Here is a 20,273-nt window from a genome sequence, read left to right as displayed (position 1 = left end):
TTAAAACATTTATGATTAAATGTAACTGTACATGTATAGGTGGCTAAAAAGAAAATTATCACCCTTTAAGCAAATCAAAATGAATTTTTAACAAATTACAAGTGCTCTCTGAAATTAGTCCATAAACAGAGATATGGAATCTGCCCAGACCTAGGGGGTATTTTTCGTACGTGGATTACTCGTTTAGCCGGATGTAATTGTTGATGATTTGGCCTGATCCTGGATCTGTCTGTTTTTCAAAACTCTTGCTGGAAGTGTTGTCATAGCAACACATCCTAATCCTCAAACCTGCTCGGAGCAGGTTTGTTCAGCGTAAACAAGTATTAGTTTACACACGTAATCAGTGACAGTGCGTGGAAGTCATCCAGTCATGGCTTTGCCGTCATGAATGAGGGACCAATAGATATTGTTGTGCAAATTATACGAAGAGAATTTCATATAGAGAGGGTTTTGCGCAATCAGCAAGATCCTTTATTGCTCCTGGAGGAAATTCTTTTCGAAAGATACCACTTTAGCCGAGGGGGAATATTGTACCTCAAAGATTTATTAGCACCTTATATTCGAAATCAAACTTGGCGAAGTCGGGCTCTCACAACCACACAGACAGTTGCCATTGCTTTGAGGTTTTTTACAAGCGGCACTTTTTTATATACTGTAGGCGATGTGGAAAATCTAACTAAAAGTGCAGTTTGCCAGGCAATTCATAAAGTCTGTTTGGCTCTGAAATATTTCCTTCGGGTTTTCATAGTGTTTCCTGGACACCTGCGTGTGCAAACAATAAAAGAGGCGTTTCATGCCATTGCAGGTAGGTAATACACAGGCAAAAACACCCACAGTTCCATGAAAAATCTCACAATCAGCCTAACATTCTCATTACCAAGATTTCCAAATGTGATTGGGGCACATGGGACTGATCAGAGTGGAGTTTGATCAAACATTATTTGGAAAATGTACCTCTCCTCCTGATGAATAATCAGACACAGTGTCTTCATGAAATATTTGACCTTCGTCAATATCTCGTTGGTCAGACACAGGTTCAAGGGATATGACATTCCCTGCAACTGACCCAACAAAAAAGAGGGCTATATGGAACATACCTATGGCACACATTGAGGACAAATATATGCAATGACCATCCTTTACCTGAAATGAAGTGACCACTGCATCCTGCCACTGGTTCTGAGGAGGAGCTTCCCCCTGGAATGCCCTCAGAAACAGGGCGATTGGGCATTTTGCTGGAGAGCAACTCTTTTGCAGGGGTTAGGTCTGGACCGCGTGGACCTCTACCTGTTTTTTGCCTGTCTGCCTTCTTATTAGCTTTAAAATTAATGTTTTTTATATTATATATGATTCTTTATGTCAACAGTTCTTTAAATAGTTATATGCCAATATTTACCAGTTTGAAGTATATTCTTGTACTTCACTTTAACCTGTTCCCGTGTTCTCCTTGTGCTCATGTTTGATCTGGAATTATGACATATTAAATAATAATTAATCTGACACATAGGAACGCTGATTTCAGTAAGTACAATGCACACTACTTTGCCAGCTGTCTTTTCTGGTTTGGGCTGCTTTTGCAGTGTTACCCCTTGTGCATATTAAATCTTGAAATTCTTCATGTCCTTCGAATAAAAGGTCTTGCGCCGCGTGTGTGAAAAAAAAATGCGCCCATTCTTTCGTCATTTTGTTACAGCCTATCAAAGACTTGCTGATCATGTTTTCTAGACTCAAAATATATGGGCTTTTCACTCAGTGCGGGCGCACGCATTCATCTCGTATGATTAGATCCAGCTAGACTAATCTAATACACGGCTGTGTTTGAAAAACCGACCTATCCCGGATGAGTGTCACCGGCATTAACTTATCCAAGATGAGGCACCTGATCTCGGATGATTTAAGCGATGTACAAAAAATACCCCCCGAATCTCTAAACTATGCGATTCTTCAATTCCACCTGGGGGTGCAAACATTAACTCAATGTCACACAATATAAATAATATAATAATATTAAAAAGTCTGAATTAGCATAAGCCATCTTAATTTGGGGTGCTCATAAGAAATATAATGATTTACATTTAAATTTTATACAGGCCCGTAGAGGAGTAGATCCTTAGTAAATGATCAAAAATCAAAAATAACCTCTTACTCATAATCACTGACCGTGAAATAATCTAAACCGATACCCCAAATTCTTTTGTTCTTATTTGTTATTTTTAACCTTCTGGTTGTTGCCCGTAGAGGTTTTGGACCACTAGTAAAGAATCATAAATCAAAAATAACATTGTATTTGTGACCAGCAACTTCAAAATGGCATTCAATGACTCTCCACATGCCTACTGTTTTGTTAAAAGGAGTCTTCCAATGGCGAGTGAACCACCTGAGGTCAGTTGCTGGGACATGTATACCTTCAAGTCCTTCTGATCATTTTTTCAGAAAACACTTATTGGTTTACTCTTTATCAATGCAATATTCTTCACAAAACCTGGTCTAACAACAACATAAAAATTAATTTTTTCATGGGGTCTAGAGGGCCAAAATTAGGGAGGGCGAAAGGCTTGATGTCTTACATAAATAGATATTAAGATGAGCCGAGTGATATATCATGCGTTGTGCTGGGGGGTTTCTCTTACTGGTGAGTCAGGAGACACCACACAAAAAAAATAAGTAAACTCAAAGTATTAATAAATAATTCTTATGAACCCAATAACACAATTTCTGTGGCAGGGCAAACTTTTTGTGTTGGATTTATTCAAAAGAACAGGTTGATCTACTAGAATAAGTTGGTAAAGCTTTTCTTCAAGTTCTTTGCAAATGTAATGAAATTTAGCCAGACTAATTACTATTATGATTTTTAAGGAAAATGGTCTCATCTCTATATACATCATTATGATATAATTTTTCAAATTAATTATTTCTTATTGTGCCTATTGTTCTTTTTTTTCTAATAATTTACATAGGTGTAGGTTTTCCCTGGTCTTTTGGCAGTTTTAGATAATTTACATTTGCATACTCAAATTATCACTCAGATGGAGATTTACATAGGAACAGAATGTCTATAAACAAAAAATTCTGCAAATGAAGCAGAAAAAAATATCTCTTCTGGCACCCACCTATCTAAGCAATATAAGTTTTTTTTTTTTAACTAAGTAAAAATATTTCATTTAAATAGAAAAAATATTCAATATACAAACCATTTAATATGATCTTTAAAGTTATAAGTAAATATGAGCAGCTTATAAAAACTTCATTAAAGGTGTAAGCAATTTTTGTTAAAAGTAAGTGTAAGTAAACTTATGTATTGTATATTATATGAAGTACTCTTGAAATCGAAATAGCATTGGACTGGTTTACATTATTAGAATGTGATGTTCAAAGTTCTGAGTAAATGTGACTGAGTGGTAATAAATAACACTGTGAATACATAATATAGATTGCTATTAAGTTGAGTAAATGTTGTCCATTTGTTGCTACCAAACTTGCTAACTATACTGCTATGGGGGATCACCACTTACTGTAAGTGTCTTGAAAAATCAACAGTAAAAATATTACACCTCCTCCGTACCACGAGGGGGTGACCGCCCTGGTGGCTATGGGGACCACGGGAAAGGAGCATGGAAGCTCAACCCTATAGGGGCCCATGGTCACTACCAGGGGGCGCCCAGATGCCTGAGGAGCCCTGGCCCTCAGCACTTCTGCCACACCCAGAAGTGCTGGGAGGAAGAAGACCAGGGAAAACCCGGAGTGCTTCTGGGCACACAGCCGGCACTTCCGCCACACCAAGGAGTGCCTACAGGAGCTCATTGGGAGGCACCTGTAGCACATCCGGGTTAAGATAAAAGGGGCTGCCTCACTCCATTTGATGGCTGGAGTCGGGTGTAAGAAGGACAGAGCTTGGAGGAGAGGAGTGGAGGCAGACCAGAAAAAGAGAGAGAGAGGCATTGTGACAGAGGCCAGAACTGTGGGTGATTAGTACAGGAGTACTTGGTTGTGTGCATCACTGTAAATAGTATGTATAATAGACGTGTATTGGTTATTGAAACCAACGGTGTCTGCCTGTCTGTGTCCGGTCCAGTTTCCACACAGGATATGGTCACCTGGGGCCTCATGTATAAATGGCGCGTACGCACAAAAACGTTGTGTACGCCTGTTTCCACGCTCACATCGCGATGTATAAAAACTAAACTTGGCATAAAGCCACGCACATTTTCATGCTAGCTCAAACCCTGGTGTACGCAAGTTCTCCGCTCGGCAAACAGGCAGCACCCAGCGTCAAAGCAGTGCTTTTGTTCCAGTGTGGTTTCCCTTTCTTTTTTAGATCCACATTCCAGACGCGGCTTTATCAAATACACTGAAATTAACCGCATATTGTTTATTAGTTTAAGGCATCTGATTGTAATTAACCTGTAACAATATAATGGTATTGGTCCATGGAATGGCCAAACTATTCCAAATATCATAGCTGCTTTAGCGTTGTTCCCCTCAATGCACAACTCAGAGTATTTATCCCACCGTATCTGAGTGTGAAATCACAGCCCTACAGCAGCTGATCGGAAAGAGAATTATCGGGATACAGCATCAAGCACACGCTGCCTCAGCCATGCTACCTATTTGAACTGCTCCCATATGCCAAATGCTTCAGAGCCTTTCCTGTAGGGACCTCGCGGTTCAGAAACAGTTTCACCCCAATAACTATAAATGCACTCAATCAGTCCATTAAGTGTTCCTTCTAGAACTGTTTGTACTTATAAGTACAATTACCTCACTGTAAACTTGCGATACAGTATAAAGCGTGTATTTACATATGATGACAATATCATTTTTAAGATGAAATGCAGCAAAATGTTTATTACATTATACAGATAAAATTTTAACATCATTTAAATAATTTATATTGTTAATAATTAAACATGTGAGGACGCGGGGTCGCAGCACTAGCAACGAGCTGCTGCCCCGTTCAGGGATTGTTCCTGCCTCATGCTGTATGCTTGCTGGGGCTGGCGTGACATTGGATGGATAGATGGATAGAATAATTAAACAGGTACTATGAAGATATTTCAATGTTCCTTAAAAGTTTTGAAGTATCGGTGTTCTAACCTTAGATGGCTTGACATCTATTACAGAGCTGATTGTGTGGCGATTGGGAACTTTGAGAAAGAAATGGAAGGACAGGAATTGGGGGTTAATACATTTGAAGGAGACAGTACTGCTGCAGTAAATTACTTTATCGAAGGTCGCGCACAGAGCAGCAAGCATCTTGCGGGAGGCAAGAACAATCTCTGGATGGGGCAGCAGTTCGTCACTATCACTGCGCCACTGTGTTCCCATGTTTAATACATGCTTTAATTGATATGATATGAATACTGAAATGATATCAGGTATACATCTCAGTATTTCAATTATTCAGAGAGCTGTAATATCATGAATGTAATGGATTCTATGTCCTGTTGGAGAAAGAGAAAGCCTGTTTAAGTAGCACGTAGTGATTCACACACATAGAGCACATTAAAGAACACATACAATACAAAGCACTTAACATGCTACTTTAGTTTCAATGGTATTTGAGAAACTAGAAAATTAAACGATTTTAAGATGAAGTTTATGATGTTCTACTTTAATGACAAAATGAGCTACGTGATTAAAGTGGGCATTTTGAGATTAAAGTTGACATTTGGAACTTTTCTTCCCCACTGTGTGCCTATTTTTTTCTTTTCTTTGTACCCTAATAAGTTTCCATATGACACTCAGACAGTGGCTACAAGTTGTCTTTTCACGGCAACTTTGAAATCTGACAACTTCTTTTTTATTTTGGGCACTGTGCGACATTGTGAACTTGAACTTTTGAGTTTCTCCGACACTCTATGTCACTCGATCAACTTCCTTTTGTTGATTATATCACTGTTTAAACCAACAAATAGTACGTTTTTCCTTGCCTCCATTTGGTATCCGCTGAAATTCTTCTATTTTCCCCAATGCTTTTGCCATTGCCTTTTCACAGAACACTGAGCTTAAGGCATAAAGAGGCATAATTCTGGGAGGAGACAGGGTGAGACAGCAGGCGCGTGCACAAACGTTACTTTTCACGCTGACCGGGTTTTATGTAGCGGAAGAAAGTGGAAGTTGGCATACGCACAGATTTATGCATCTGCATTTTTTTGTGCGTGCACACATTTTCGCTTTTGTCCGTACGCCATGTTTTAGTGTGAATTCTATGCACAGCATTATGCATGAGGCCCCTAGTGTTGATGTGCTCTGCCTACAATAACAAAACAAATCTTCACTTTAAAGGACAGACATGATGCAATTAAAGTGCAGTTAGTGGTTACAACTGCCGACTTATAATCCAGAGGTCATGAGTTCAAAACCAGCTCCCCCAAAATTTACTGTTTTGAGTAGTGAGCTGCTCTTATTGTTAATATTATACAATTAAAACATACATTTTATTTGTGTCTGTAACAGCCGGTGTAAATTCATAGTACTTGTAAAAGTTAGTGGTTCTTTTTTCACTTTTATTCTCTCAGTCACGATCACGATACAACACCTCTCTGTACTATTCTTTTCTCTGCATGTCCTGGAGTACAAAAGAAACACCCCCATGCCCCAAAATGTAGAGGCTGCACGGGCAAGATCGAAAAAAACAATGCGGTCACTGATTACAAGCGCAAAAAGGCATGCGAATAAATATGAAGAATATGAATAATGTTGCATCAGTGCCATAGTGTTTTCTGAAATGTACTATACAGGTCATAAAATGAGTTATTCCAAATATCATATATACCTATGACTCTGTTGTTTTGTCAGTGTGGCTTTGACATCATGGACCATAAGGTGCATACTAATTCAGTGTGAGCAGGAACACTCAAAAAAACTAAATAAAAAAAATCAAGTGACAATGAGATACGAAGAAGGCAGATTCACCAGCATTTGTGTGTCAGCTTTTATCACTCCAGATCAGAGAATTTTCAGTTTGATTATCTCAAAACACCACTCACATCTACAGTTATTCCCAGTTTCAGATAAAAAGTTACCGCATCAGATCTATGTGGGGGGATGGGTGTTGTATCGTGATCGTGACTGAGAGAATAAAAGTGAAAAAAAACACTAACTTTTACAAGTACTATAAATGTACACCAGCTGTTACAGACACAAATCAAATGAATGTTTTTATTGTATAATATTAACAATAAGAGCAGCTCACTACTCAAATTTGTGGGGGAGCTGGTTTTGAACTCACGACCTCTGTATTATAAATCGGCAGTTCTAACCGCTGCACCAAGGAAGCTGTCGTATTGTATTTGCACCTTTTGTGAAAGTGTTTATTTGATATTTGGCCATCAGCCTTCATACTTTATACAGTTCATGTCTACATTTTGTCATTTATTACTAAAACATGAAAAACGTTTCTGTTTTAATGATGTGTTTACACAGATTGTTGTAGACACAAAACACACATCAAATTATTTCCCCTTACAATTCTGGGTAGCTCACTCCCTGATAATCAATCAAGGCAGGAATTGGGAGAACTTCTTGCTCGTTCTGAGGCAGTGGGATGGTATAGCAGGCTGCTTGCTGCTTGGGCTTATCGACACATTTAGAAGACAAAAGACACTGAAGGAGAGGTGCGAAGGGATTTAAGGTGGGCCGGATTTATGAGTTTTTTTGTTGGCTCTGGTAATTCTAGTGTTAATGAGCTGTATCACTGACTGGTTTGGGAAATGCAATGTATATAACTGCAAGTCCCAATGAAAAAAATCAATGGGTTCACTCTCCCTTGCATCCAAGACATACTTCAGAAATGCTGCATCTGCAGGGCTTCCAACACTGTAAAGGACCTGTCTTAGCCCTCTCTTAGAATCTGTGTCCTGGCTGCCATCTGGTAGAAAGGACTGTGTAACAGCTTAAGGTTATGGGCTATGAGGTTTCTCAACACCAAAATGTCTAGTTTGCACTATAGTTATGTTTGTATTAGTATGTGTCAATACATTGCCATGCCAGATTTCACTTGTGCAGTTTATATTTAATCCTAACTAGCCAACCCGCTGCGTAACATACGCCGCATAATTATGTACTGATGGGTGAACACTTGCTGAACGACACAGTTGTCCAAATGGGGTGGGTTTGTGGATACCACTGTGAGTGAATGAAAAGATGGACCTCTGGAGAGAGCAACATACAATTGTCCGTGACTGAAAGCGGGATCGTCTGTGACGATGGAGGCCACGCTGGTGAAAGTTACTTCGTCGGTAGGGATAAATTTCAGCACTTGTTCATTAAGGTGTAGCGAGTCTTCGTTGTTGACGCTTAATATAGCTTGCGTACTGAGTTGTTCCGGAGTCACAGTTGAGAAACACTTTTTTAATGTCTTTTAAGCACAGGGAAAAAAATTAACATGTGAAACATCCATAATGTAATAAGCCACCAAGAAAAGTAACATTGCAACAATGCACGCTACGATCCGATCGCTGTAAACAGAAGTGAAAACAAAATCGAGGCCGGTGCATTCTTTAACTGCCTTGTAGCGCAGTGGTAGTGTTGCTGTTTTGCAGTAAGGAGACTTTGGAAGATTTTTGGTTTGCTTCCCGGTTTCTCCCTGTGAGGATAGCGCTTTGAATACTGAAAACACCGGTATATCAATGTAATGAAGTATTATTATTCTTATGCGTCCAGCGCTCTCTCTCTCTCACGCGCCTGTATGCGTGTGTGTGTCGCTCGCTCTCTCTCGCTCGCTGCACATGTTCCTGCAGGCATATCAGTAAGTGAACGAAAAGATGGAACTCTGGAGAGAGCAACATACAGCTGTCCGTGACTGAAAACTGGTTTTGGCAGATACATGCACATCTTTTTGAAAGTTTGGCCCTGTGCCTTATCAATTGTCATCGCAAAGGCAAATCTAACAGGAAATTGTCTTCGTGTTAAAGTAAAAGGCAAATTATCCGCGACAAACAAACTGTTTTACACGCTGCATACCAACCCGCGGCGTAGTATGCGCCGCATAATCACGCCGCTTTTTTAATGTTTTTTAAACAGAGGGAAAAAATGAACATTTGCAAAATCCGTAACGCCGCTTTCAGTAAGTACAATGCACACGCGTTTAATTTGTCAGCCACTTTTTGCCAGCTGTCTTTTCTGGTTTGGGCTGCTTTTGCAGTGTTACCGCTTGTGCATATTAAATCTTGAAATCCTTCGAGTAACTAATTAACTAACTAACACCCACCCACCCAGCTTGTGAGAAAAAAATGTGCCCGTTCTTTCATCATTTTGTTGCAGCCTATCAAAGACTTGCTGATCATGTTTTCTAGACTCAATATACAGTGGAACCGAAGCAATTTCCCCTATAGGATTGTATGTAAATACAATTAATCCATTCCAGACCGTACGAACTGTATGTAAATATATTTTTTTAAAGATTTTTAAGCACAAATATATAGCTAATTATTACACCATAGAATGCACAGTGTAATAGTGATCTCTCTCTCTCAGCAGCACGCGAGCCTCCCCACCCCCCCCCTCTCTCTCTCTCTCAGCAGCACGTGAGCCTCCCCAGCCCCCCTCTCTCTCTCTCTCTCTCAGCAGCACGCGAGCCTCCCAGCCCCCCCCCCCTCTCTCTCAGCAGCACGCGAGCCCACTCCCCCTCTCTCTCTCAGCAGCACGTGAGCCCCTCCCCCTCTCTCTCTCAGCAGCACACGAGCCTCCCCAGCCCCCCATTCTCTCTCTCTCTCTCTCAGCAGCACGCGAGCTTCCCTCCCCCTCTCTCAGCAGCACGCGAGCCTCCCCAGCTCCCCACTCCCCCTCTCTCTCTCAGCAGCACGCGAGCCCCCTCCCCCTCTCTCTCTCAGCAGCACACGAGCCCCCTCCCCCTCTGTCTCTCAGAAGCACGGGAGCCTGTCGCTACCCGATCTGCGGTGCCTACCCGATTTGCGCGCGCATGCGCATGCATGCGCAGAGCTTAACTAGTACAACCCTGCACGATCTGCGTTTTTTTTACTTTGCGACACGAGTCCCCATCTGATTTGTCTCGCGCACGCGCTCTCTGCTTAATTAAAATTAATTTCACGACGCTGCCCTATTTGTTCTGCGCATGTCGAATGTTTTACGACACACGAGAAAAAAAGTTACCACGGGATTTTAATTTCTCGGTCTGCATTAACAAATAGAACTTCTGCCATTCAAGTGAGAAGGAGAAAGAAGAACGCTGTAAAGAATAGGAGCATATTGAATTTTTCTCCTGGCAGAAGAATATTTTTCACTTCTTGAAAAAATGAAGACTTTTCAGTTTTACAACGACTTGAAAGAATATCTTTTACGGGAAGAATTTAGCAACAATTTAATGGTCAGAGAGCGAAGTGAAATACGACGTGTGTCCGTGAATTTTATGATTAAAGGTACTGTATGTAATGTTTATTGAATGCTTTTCAATTTTTGAGAATACAGTATATACTGTAATATAATCTAGATATATTTAGGATTATCTGACGTTTTGTTTAATAATTGGAATATTACAAAATTTACCGTTTTAAATAGGCTGGTGATTTCAATGAACGCGCATGAATGTTTTGAAATATGCAAAACTTTTAATAAATTGTGTTATTAAAAAAACTGCTCAGGTGGACTTTCCTGTTGTTTACTGATTTACACTTGATTAACACTAGAATTACCAGAGTCTACGAAAAAACTCGTAGATCCAGCCCACCTTAAAACCGTTCTCACCTCTCTTTTGTCTTCTAAATGTGCCGATTAAGAGGAGCAGTGAGCAGCCGGCTATTCCATCCCCCACCGTCGCAGAACGTTCACTAAGTTTTCCCAGCTCATGGCTTGTTTGATTACCTGGGAGTGACTGAACTGCTGGAGTTTTAGAATAGAAATAATAGATCGCTATTTGGAATACATGCATTTCATGCGTGTTCCGTTTCTACAGTAATCTGTGTAAACACATTGCTACAACAGAAACTTTTTCATATTTTAGTAATAAATGTTACAAAATGTAGGCATAAACTATAGAATGTGTAAAGCCCGAGTTCCTAAGATCAAATAAACACTTCCACAAAAGCTTCACACACCATATAACAGCTTCCGTGGCGTAGCGCGCTAAGATTTGCCTCTCAGACCAAGTAGCTTTTCTCTGCCTCACAAACATGAGTTCAATTCCCCGCTGGGGATAAAGTGTTACTTCTTTTTTTTCTTTTTAACCTCAAACGGGCATAAAATTTGTAAATTGGTATGCACTGTCAGTTAATGAGATCGTTATATTTTCATGTGGGATGCTCCTTTTAAAATATTTTTTTAACAATTGAGACTGCAATTAACATGAACAACTGTCCTTAAAACTTATTTTTTTCAAGATCCATAACACACAGACAGACAGAGCACTGCGTAATACAGAGACAGACAGGCAGAGATATACAAACAAACAGGGAAGGCACATGTACTGAAAGAAAAAAAAATCAACATGCCCCTCCCCCGATCTGGCTCTTTAAATAACAGCGCAAGTACAGACGCAAACCAAGTGTAATCAAGAGTCCTGGTTCGATCCCCACTCACTCCTATATTTGCCGTTTTCAGTAGTAAGCTGCTCTTTTTGTTAATATTATACAGTACACACATGCACTTGATTTGTGTCTGTACTTGCGCTGTTACTTGGAGAGTCAGATCGGGGGAGGGGTGATGTTAGAGCGGGTGAGCTTATTCAGTGCTGCAGAAACAACGCACATGTTGATTTTTTTTTCTTTCAGTACATGTGCCTTCCCTGTTTATTTGTATATCTCTGCCTGTCTGTCTCTGTATTACGCAGTGATCTGTCTTTCTGTGTGTTATGGATCTTGAAAAAATAAGCTTCTGATCTGACTCAAACAGCGCCAGTATAACTTCACACCCAACCTGACGCTGTTCGTTTTCAAATAATATTGCATTACTTCGACGATGTTTTCTGATTGGTACTATTTGCGTCATAAAATGATTTCTTCAAAACGTCACATATATTTGTCTCTTTCTTTTTTTAAAATGTGCGTTGTAGCACTCAGCAACTGGCCACCTGCATGTTCTTGCACACACTAAATCAGACAGCGCTATATGCAATCATCAGATTCAAATGTTAACAGTTATATAGCACAGAATGGAAATCAGCAGTTCTTAGCATTCCACCTACTGTAACTTGCTTTCTTTTTTCTTCAGTTATAGTCTTGAATAAAAGTGCACTTGTTTTGTTATACTTTTACATCAACATATGTTCCTGTGTTTGAGCTACATGGGCATGCTCAAAAAATACACGTATAATGCCACGAAAAGTGCATGCAGACACTTCAGTTCGCAAGCATTGGTACGACAATGCAGTCACAAGTACACTGCAGAGCATTATCGCGTCTTTATGTGAAAACAGCAGTGTCCGATGGGGAGTGTCTGATGATTGCATATAGCGCTGAAGTTACTGCTCTTTACTATGCTTTCCTCTGCATGTCCTGGAATACAAAAGAAACAGCATACAGCAACACGTGGGGACTGGCAATACTGGGGGAAAAAAACACGCGGTCGTATGTATCGTGATACACTGCAGAACTATAGCGCGTCTTTATGTAAAAACAGCAGTGTCAGGTGGGGGGCGGTAGGGATGGATCCTGAACGCGACTGAGACAATGAAAAGTGAATTTAAAAAAAATAAAGCTAACCTTTATAAATACCATAAATTACACCGGCTGTTACAGACTGAAATCAAATGTATCATTTTATTCTAAAATAGTGAAAATAAGAACACTTCTCAAATGGGAGTTGTGCAGGATCGAACTCATGACCTTCTGATTCCCAGTCAGCGACTATTACGCCACGGAAGCAGTGATAGTTAAGTCATGTCAATGTCTCACACTAAGACGTTTTTTTTTTGGCGGTGGCTTTTTTTTGTACCTTTTGTGAAAGTGTTTCTTTGATATTTGGACTTCAGGCTTCATACATTATATAGTTTATGCCTACATTTTGTCATTTGCTACTAGAATATTGTAAACCGTTTCTGTTTTAACAATGTGTTTACACAGATTACTGTAGAAATGCAACACATATGAAATGCGTGTGTTCCAAATAACAATCTTATTATTTCTACTCTAAAACTCCACTTCACTCCCAGATAATCAATCAAGGCAAGAGCTGGGAAAAGCTTGTTTACGTTCTAAGTCATTGGGGGGATGGAATAGCCGGCTGCTGGCAGCTTGTCTTTATCAGTACATTTAGATGACAAAAGACGCTGGCGGAGAGGTGAGAAATGTTTTAAGAAGCGATTTAAGGTGGGCCGGATCTACGAGTTTTTTCGTAGGCTCTGGTAATTCTAGTGTTAATGGATTAGTAGGTTTTCTCTTTTTGGGAATATGAAAATCTGAACTGCCTAGATGTATCTCAGATCAGGTGTCTAAATTTTACAATTCTTTTAAAGAATGAAGTAAATTGGTATCCACTAACGAATGTTAAAATGTGTTTTTTCTCATGCAACTCCCCAACATTAGACCACAATATTTTAGTCTGTGTGTGAATCCTCGCAATCCCAGTAACTGTTGTGTTTTTCTCATTGTATGAGTTTCAATAGAAACAAAGCCAGGCTGTTTCATTTGCAAAGTAAAGCACACATTCTTAGGGGTATTATGCTTTGTTACTGGGTAATTGGTGTATGCCTTCACTTATAATGTGATGTGGTCATATTTCAGTTACATGCAAGCAACTTTTGTATTCTGTTCTTTCTTAATTTTGGATAGTCCATCATCCATGCCCTGGCTGCTCTACAGGGTGTATCAGGACAGGAGGCAGAAGACTTATTTCTTGGTGGCCCAGAATACAGTATCAGGTAAAAGTCAAGTCTAGGAATGTTTGAAGTAAGTGTTTAAATATTTCTTGTTTATTATTTTTATATTTTACTTGCCTTAGTGAAGTGGAAGAATTTAACTGAAAGATAGGGCAGCAATTAAAGAAGGAGGGAATGCTGTGATATCTGTTAGAATGGAAGATGATGCTACTGCCCAGTGCTTCCAGAATCCTTCATTTGAGTCTTGGGTCTGAATCTACTGCGTCATTGCCAAGTATTCTGGGGTAATGTATCTTGTTTTGTTTACATGTTGTTTTTCTCCATATTCCAAGCTCATTTACTTGACCTTAGCTTTAATAAACTGGATGGCTGTCTCCTTCACGATTTGATTTTAAAGTACTATACTATTCATTACATAAAAAGCTCTGAACAGTTTAGTCGCTTCCTGTATTTGGTACTGTCTCTCCCCCATCACTCCTCAGTGTAATCTTTAATGCACAACCATTAATTTGCTTATGAAAGAACTGGTGAAGCAGCTTGCACATGTACACCAAAAATATAGAATGCCGGCTATAAATGAAAAACCTTTCAAAATACTTTTAAAACTCCATTTTTAAACTTCACCTCTGCTTAATTCCCATTTCTATCAGTTTATGATTTACTTCTGGTTTATGAATGGAACTGCATACACTTTGAAAGATTTACACCAGATAATAACAATTGTTTTTTTTTGCTGTTTTTCTTTTTTTTGTCCAGTGATGCCCTTTGCCATGCACCCTGGTCAAGTCTCGTGCAACTGACTGTGGTGCTGAAGAGAGAAGATTTCTGAAGACCCTCTTGAAATGGAGCTGCAATTGGATTAACACCACAACAGTATGCTTGCTGAGAATGTGCACAGGGGCCTGGGGAGGCTGTGACCTTGTGACCCTGAGACATTGTTTTGTCAAGCATCCTGACCAACTTGACCTTTTTGTGTTCTTCAACAGGGCCATCTGACCATCAGATATATTTAAGGAGAAGGACCTTTCAATTTTCCTCTTGTGTACTTTTTAATTGTATATATATTTTTTCGTTTTGATAAAGTTATATATATTTGTTAAGCAGTTTAGCAGTTTGGGCTTTATTAGTATTAAAATATGTTAGAAGTTATTTGTGGAATAATTTTAATAATCAAAATAGCAAAACAATGTAACTTTAAATTTTCTGTGCTCTGGGTAAAATATGTTAAAGCTATGTGGTGATTTTTTTTACTTCTTTGGGTTTTTTTGTACATTTGACAAATGTTTTTTTTAGGTGCATTGCTCTCACATTGTTCACTTTTGCTGTTCTCATAACATTTATTCAATAAAATTTGCATGAAAAGTGTGTTTCCTTTTTCATTATTCAGTTATTAACTCACATTTAAGACACTATATGGGTGAATAAAAGCCATTTAAATTTGAGTACAAGACGAGCAATAGTATCACAGAAGATGGTGCTGGGGTTGTGCTTTATGTGGGTTAGACATGAAATGAAGATTTCTTTTTCTTTAAAAAGACTGTTTATGCAATCCACTAGTATCACCGCAACAAAATTTTGTAAACCATGATGCCCTATGACATGTGTATTTCATTAATAATATGTAAAGTTATTTTTAAAGAGTTTTTCCAGGGATGAAAAGTGCATCAACAGTTCATTTTTACATATATACACACTTATTTTGACTAACTGCATGAAAGCCTGGTACAACAGCTGCACCAAACCTGCCAAAAAAGCCCTGTAGTGGATCATAAAAACATCACAAGACGTTCAATGGAACTGAACTGCCATCACTTGATCAGCGATACAAGATTCCCTGTGTAAGAAGGGCTAAAAACATCATCAAGGAGAACACTCATCTTGGACAGAACTTGTCTGAGCTTCTCCCATCTGGCAGGCATTTCAGATATATAAATGCAAAGAATTATTATTATTATCAATCTGTATGCTACAAATGGACAAAAAAAAAAAAAACTTTTTTCCAACTGCTATAAACTTATTGAACTCGTATATCTCCTCAATCTGAAATCGTTTTTATTGATCATGTACAATTAATGTAGGTAGTGTAGGTAATCTATACTGCTGTGCATTTATGCAATAATAATCCATCCTGGTTACTTTAACATTATATATGGCATCTTGCCAATATTTTGAACATATTTTGTATGATTACTCAGTTTTTAGTTCATACTTTATTTATTTATTGTATTATTATATATCTGAACTATTTGACATTGGAATTTAAATGCAACATGAAGTTGACACAAGTAATTTCGTTGCGTTACTCAATGTCAATAAAGTACTTGAATACATCTATTTTTAAAACTGTCATTTATTTTTTATATGTAGACTATAATAACATATACAATGGTTAAATACTTCTTTGTACAATGGGAACTGAAAAAAGAAGTGCTATGCAAACTAAACGAAGCGATCTCAGTGATAAACAATTAACGTGTATAATGAGGAGTATGACAAGCTTAATTCAGCCGTGAAAACAGAACGTACAATGAATATTTAATAATATTATCATTATGGTGAACTACTACGGCATTTAAACGAAAATACTGTACTGCCCGTTGTGTATCGACATGCGCAGTTGAGAGCGATCCGTGCCGTAAAGCGAAATGTTTAGTATATATTTTTTTTTATTATTAAGCGCATGCGGAGTGTGTTATTGCATACGTATTGAACGAAAACATCATCGCTCACTTTACGGTGCTGCCCAATCTGTTTAACGCATGCGTGAACACTTTACGGCATGCTAGGCTTTCAATACGCCTGCGCGCGCAAATCTGGTAGGCACGCAGATTGGGTAGCGACAGAGCCCTCTCTCTCTCTGTAACATTGCAGCAGTTGTATGAACACTTTTTTTTAAAATGAGTTTTAAGCACAGGGGGAAAAAAAGGAACATTTCAACAAATCCAAACTTTATTTAAAAGCCAACCAAGATAGTAACATTGCAGGAGTTCACCATTTTTAATCAGGCGACTGAGAGTAGTGGAGTCAGGCACAGAGAAGGTCAGCTGCTGAGAAAGCGTCTCGACTGTTGCAGGGCGGTGAAGCAGGTGAGACGCTAATGAAAAAGAGGCACAGGGCTTATTGGTTTTTAAAGACTGCTTCCTTCATTGTGTTTTAACCTCAGTTTTAAAGGATTGCACGTCTCTCTCTGTCGCGTTGCCTGTGTGTGTCCCTCTGTCTCCCTGTTGCGCTGCCTGTGTGTGTGTGGCTCTCTCTCTCGGCTGCCTGTGTTTGCCTCTGTCTCTCTCTGGCGCTGCCTCTGTGTGAACCAAGGTTCCACTGAGGTTGACTAATGAAAAGTCAACATGGCTCAGAGGTCCATGTGCACTGTTGCACAGACGAACATAAATGACGTTGTTTTTTCTGAGGCGTCGCGTCCGAGGTGGTGGGTGTGGCTCTGCGAGTTGTCGTCGTATCCAATGGTCATAGAGTTGGTGGGCATGGCTCCTTCCTACTTGTCGGCGGCTTAGTGAATCCACGCCCCTTCCTGCGTGCTTTCATGGGTGTCTTGTTTTGGTGTACGTGCTTTCATGGGTGTCTTCCCCTTCTGGCGTCGACTTTGTGAATTATATATATAGATAATGGATTGCCTTGTTTTCCAGTATGGGTAACCCCTGTGCGTTTATGCACACATTTTATCTATATATAACCTCTTTTTTTGTATATTGTACCATGGTTCTGGGGATTTATGGTATTTATGGTGTAACAATAAAGATTAATAACAGTAACAAGTATGGTAAAAAATGGTGCCAATGTCATATCTTAAAATGTACAATTGATTGCTCTTTGTCTTGGATTGGGTGTGACAGCTGAAAACTCAGCACAACTCAGTTCCTGTCAGTGAATAACATGGAGATGATCTTGTATGCCAAGGAAAGAGTTGAGCAATTGGAAAACTGTTGCCTTGTTTGACAAATTCTGAATTATGAATCTCGAATGTCTGATGGCAATAATATAGGATGCTGCTGATGGTGTAATAATTTCTGAGATATACATTGGATTTTTTCACAAAGTAAGTGAACATTTCTATGCTACAGGACAGTGTCTTTGTGACACCAGTATACACAGGATAATGGTCCATGCCTAACAATCCTTTCAGTATACATGTTTGTGATTTGGAATACATTATATATACTTTTATTAATAGTTTTGTTGTTATTGTATTGCCATTTGTTTTTTGCAGATGCCTCCATTTTGTATAGTTGGACCTGGGCATAGCCCATGGTTGTTGTGGTCACATACCCATTTGCCAAATTGTATTAGTGTCTCTTTCTTATAAAAGATGACCGTAGACTATTAGTTGAATTCTAGTTGTGGGATCATTTTCTTGTTATGGAAACAGAGTTCTAGTTTTGGCAACAAACTTTGACTTGGGCATTTTTTATTTTTGTTTTGTTTTTTTGATCAGCACAATTCTGTCTTCCTAGATTCAAAGCCATGCAAATCTAATGATCATTGTTTTGTCTTTTCCCATGGCTATTTTCATTTCCCTGTCATTTTTTTACATGTTATCCTTTAAAGGAGAAGCCTTCCACCATTGACACAACTACAAATCCTGGAATGGTTTCTGGAATATGAAGAAGTTAATTCACCTTGAACAGTAATATTTAGGAGTGATCCACCACTAGTTAATTTGCAACAGCTATAGGGCTTATGAGACAAGGGCCACACTTTGGCCTCTTGTTGAGGCCATAATTTGATGAATTTAGATTGTTTTGAGGGTAAATGTGGGCAAAGATGCTGCTGATGTAGATCTACATACCTAAAAAGAAGCCAATCAGTCTAATTCATATTGTTTATTGGTTTTAAACTTATGTGCACCTCATAAGCTTCTGTTAATGCCATGGCTCTCTTCTGCAAGATACAGAAACAAAACACCGGTCAAAAACATAAAAGTATTACTCAAACATGCTAAGGTTTACAGGCACACACTCAGCTTTCTGAACCATGTGAATCTCAAACTGATACCGCTGGCATTGTTTTTTCAGTTAAAACATCCAGTACAGGGAAACAGAGGCAAAAATAAAAGTTATTTCATTAATTTACATTCCAAATTATGTCATTTATGTTCCTAAGCCAGAAACTGCTGGAACAAGACAATCAAATGGGCAATTACACAGCTGAGGTATTACCTCTTGGGCTGCGAGTTCACCCTTGTTATGGATCATGCATCTTTACAGTGGATGACCCTACACAAAGAGTTGAATCTGCGGGTCACCAAATGGTTTCTTGACCTACTGCCATATAAGTTTTCACTTGTTCATTCATGAAGCTCTCTATATTCCAATACCGATGCACTTTCTCAGGTTCACGACCTCTCGGTCAGGAATGCCCAACCCTTAGGGTCTGGGATGGTAGGGGGCCTTGTCACACATGTGTGCATAGGAGGCAGCTAAAGGGTCTGACCCATGCCAGACCAGGGGGTGGCGGAATGCATTAACTCTTTTTCTCACTTCTCTGCACACCAGTTATGGGAAATCCTTCCTGGCCCTGATGACGCCACTTCCTGTTCCAGGCCCACTGATGATATTACTTCCGGTTCCGACCCTACTGATGATGTCACTTCCGGTTCCCCGGGCCCAATGACATCACTTCCAGTTCCAATCCCAGGGATGACGTCACTTCTTTGTGCCAACAAGACAGTTCAGTTGGGGACTTGAGCCTGTACTGCTCTGTACCAAAAACTTATCCATTGCAGCCTGGAACAATATAAGGGTGGCTGCCTCAAACCTATTTTTTGTGTGGCTCTTTGTCGTACTTATGACACCCAAGTGGGGGGAAAACTGGATAAAAGCCTATAAAGATATGGTGAGATTGTGCAGGCTTTGAACAATGAAAGGGGTGAGATTTGAACCTGGTCTACTTGCAGTGCCTTTTGTCTTAAAATTGATCAACTGTCTTCCATTAAATCTTTTGGGAACTGCATGTACTATTTACCTAGTATTAATTGTATAGACAGTTGTGGGCATTATCCTGTTGGCATCAGATTTCTTAGCATACAGGAGCTCCGCAGCCCATCTTACTTTGTACTTGACCTATCTGAACTTGTTCAAGGTTTAACAGGAGCTATACAGAATGTATTAATATCAATTATATTTTAAGACAGCTAATCACATTCACAGTCCCCTGTTGTGATTTTGCAAAATATATTTCAAGCCACTTTCAAGTTGCCTGCTTTGATGAATGAATAATGTTGAATGGATTCCATTTTGGGGTGAAGCTAAAATCATGAAAGTATGAAATATCAAGATAGCACTTTGTGGTTCATCAAGTAGCACTTGTCTTTCCTTGGTGTCTCAGTGGTCTTCATATACTCTCTGATAGAGTGGCCACTAGCAGTTAAGAAATCATTCCCTATGGCTGGAAGGTAGCCAAAAAATTATTCAATTTTGTTTAACATTTAAAGAGGCTCTTTGTAAAATTACCACTACAGGAGGTGTTGACAAGACCAAAACTATGATCT

General features: G+C 39.3%; 1 long non-coding RNA gene across 1 annotated transcript; it reads left to right on the top strand.

Annotated features, from left to right (window-relative positions):
* The first annotated feature begins 10,200 nt into the window (after positions 1-10,200).
* LOC114651383 (uncharacterized) lies at positions 10,201-14,889 on the top strand. The gene is made up of 4 exons (XR_003716133.2): positions 10,201-10,379; positions 13,725-13,813; positions 13,894-14,055; positions 14,528-14,889. It is a non-coding gene; the product is annotated as an uncharacterized LOC114651383 (long non-coding RNA).
* Positions 14,890-20,273: the final 5,384 nt, after the last annotated feature.

The sequence above is a fragment of the Erpetoichthys calabaricus genome, chromosome 4 (genome assembly GCF_900747795.2).
Source record: "Erpetoichthys calabaricus chromosome 4, fErpCal1.3, whole genome shotgun sequence".
NCBI classification, from domain to species: Eukaryota; Metazoa; Chordata; class Cladistia; order Polypteriformes; family Polypteridae; genus Erpetoichthys; species Erpetoichthys calabaricus.
The sequence above is the reverse complement of the archived record's forward strand: the minus strand, read 5'-3'. Positions and strand labels throughout refer to the sequence as shown.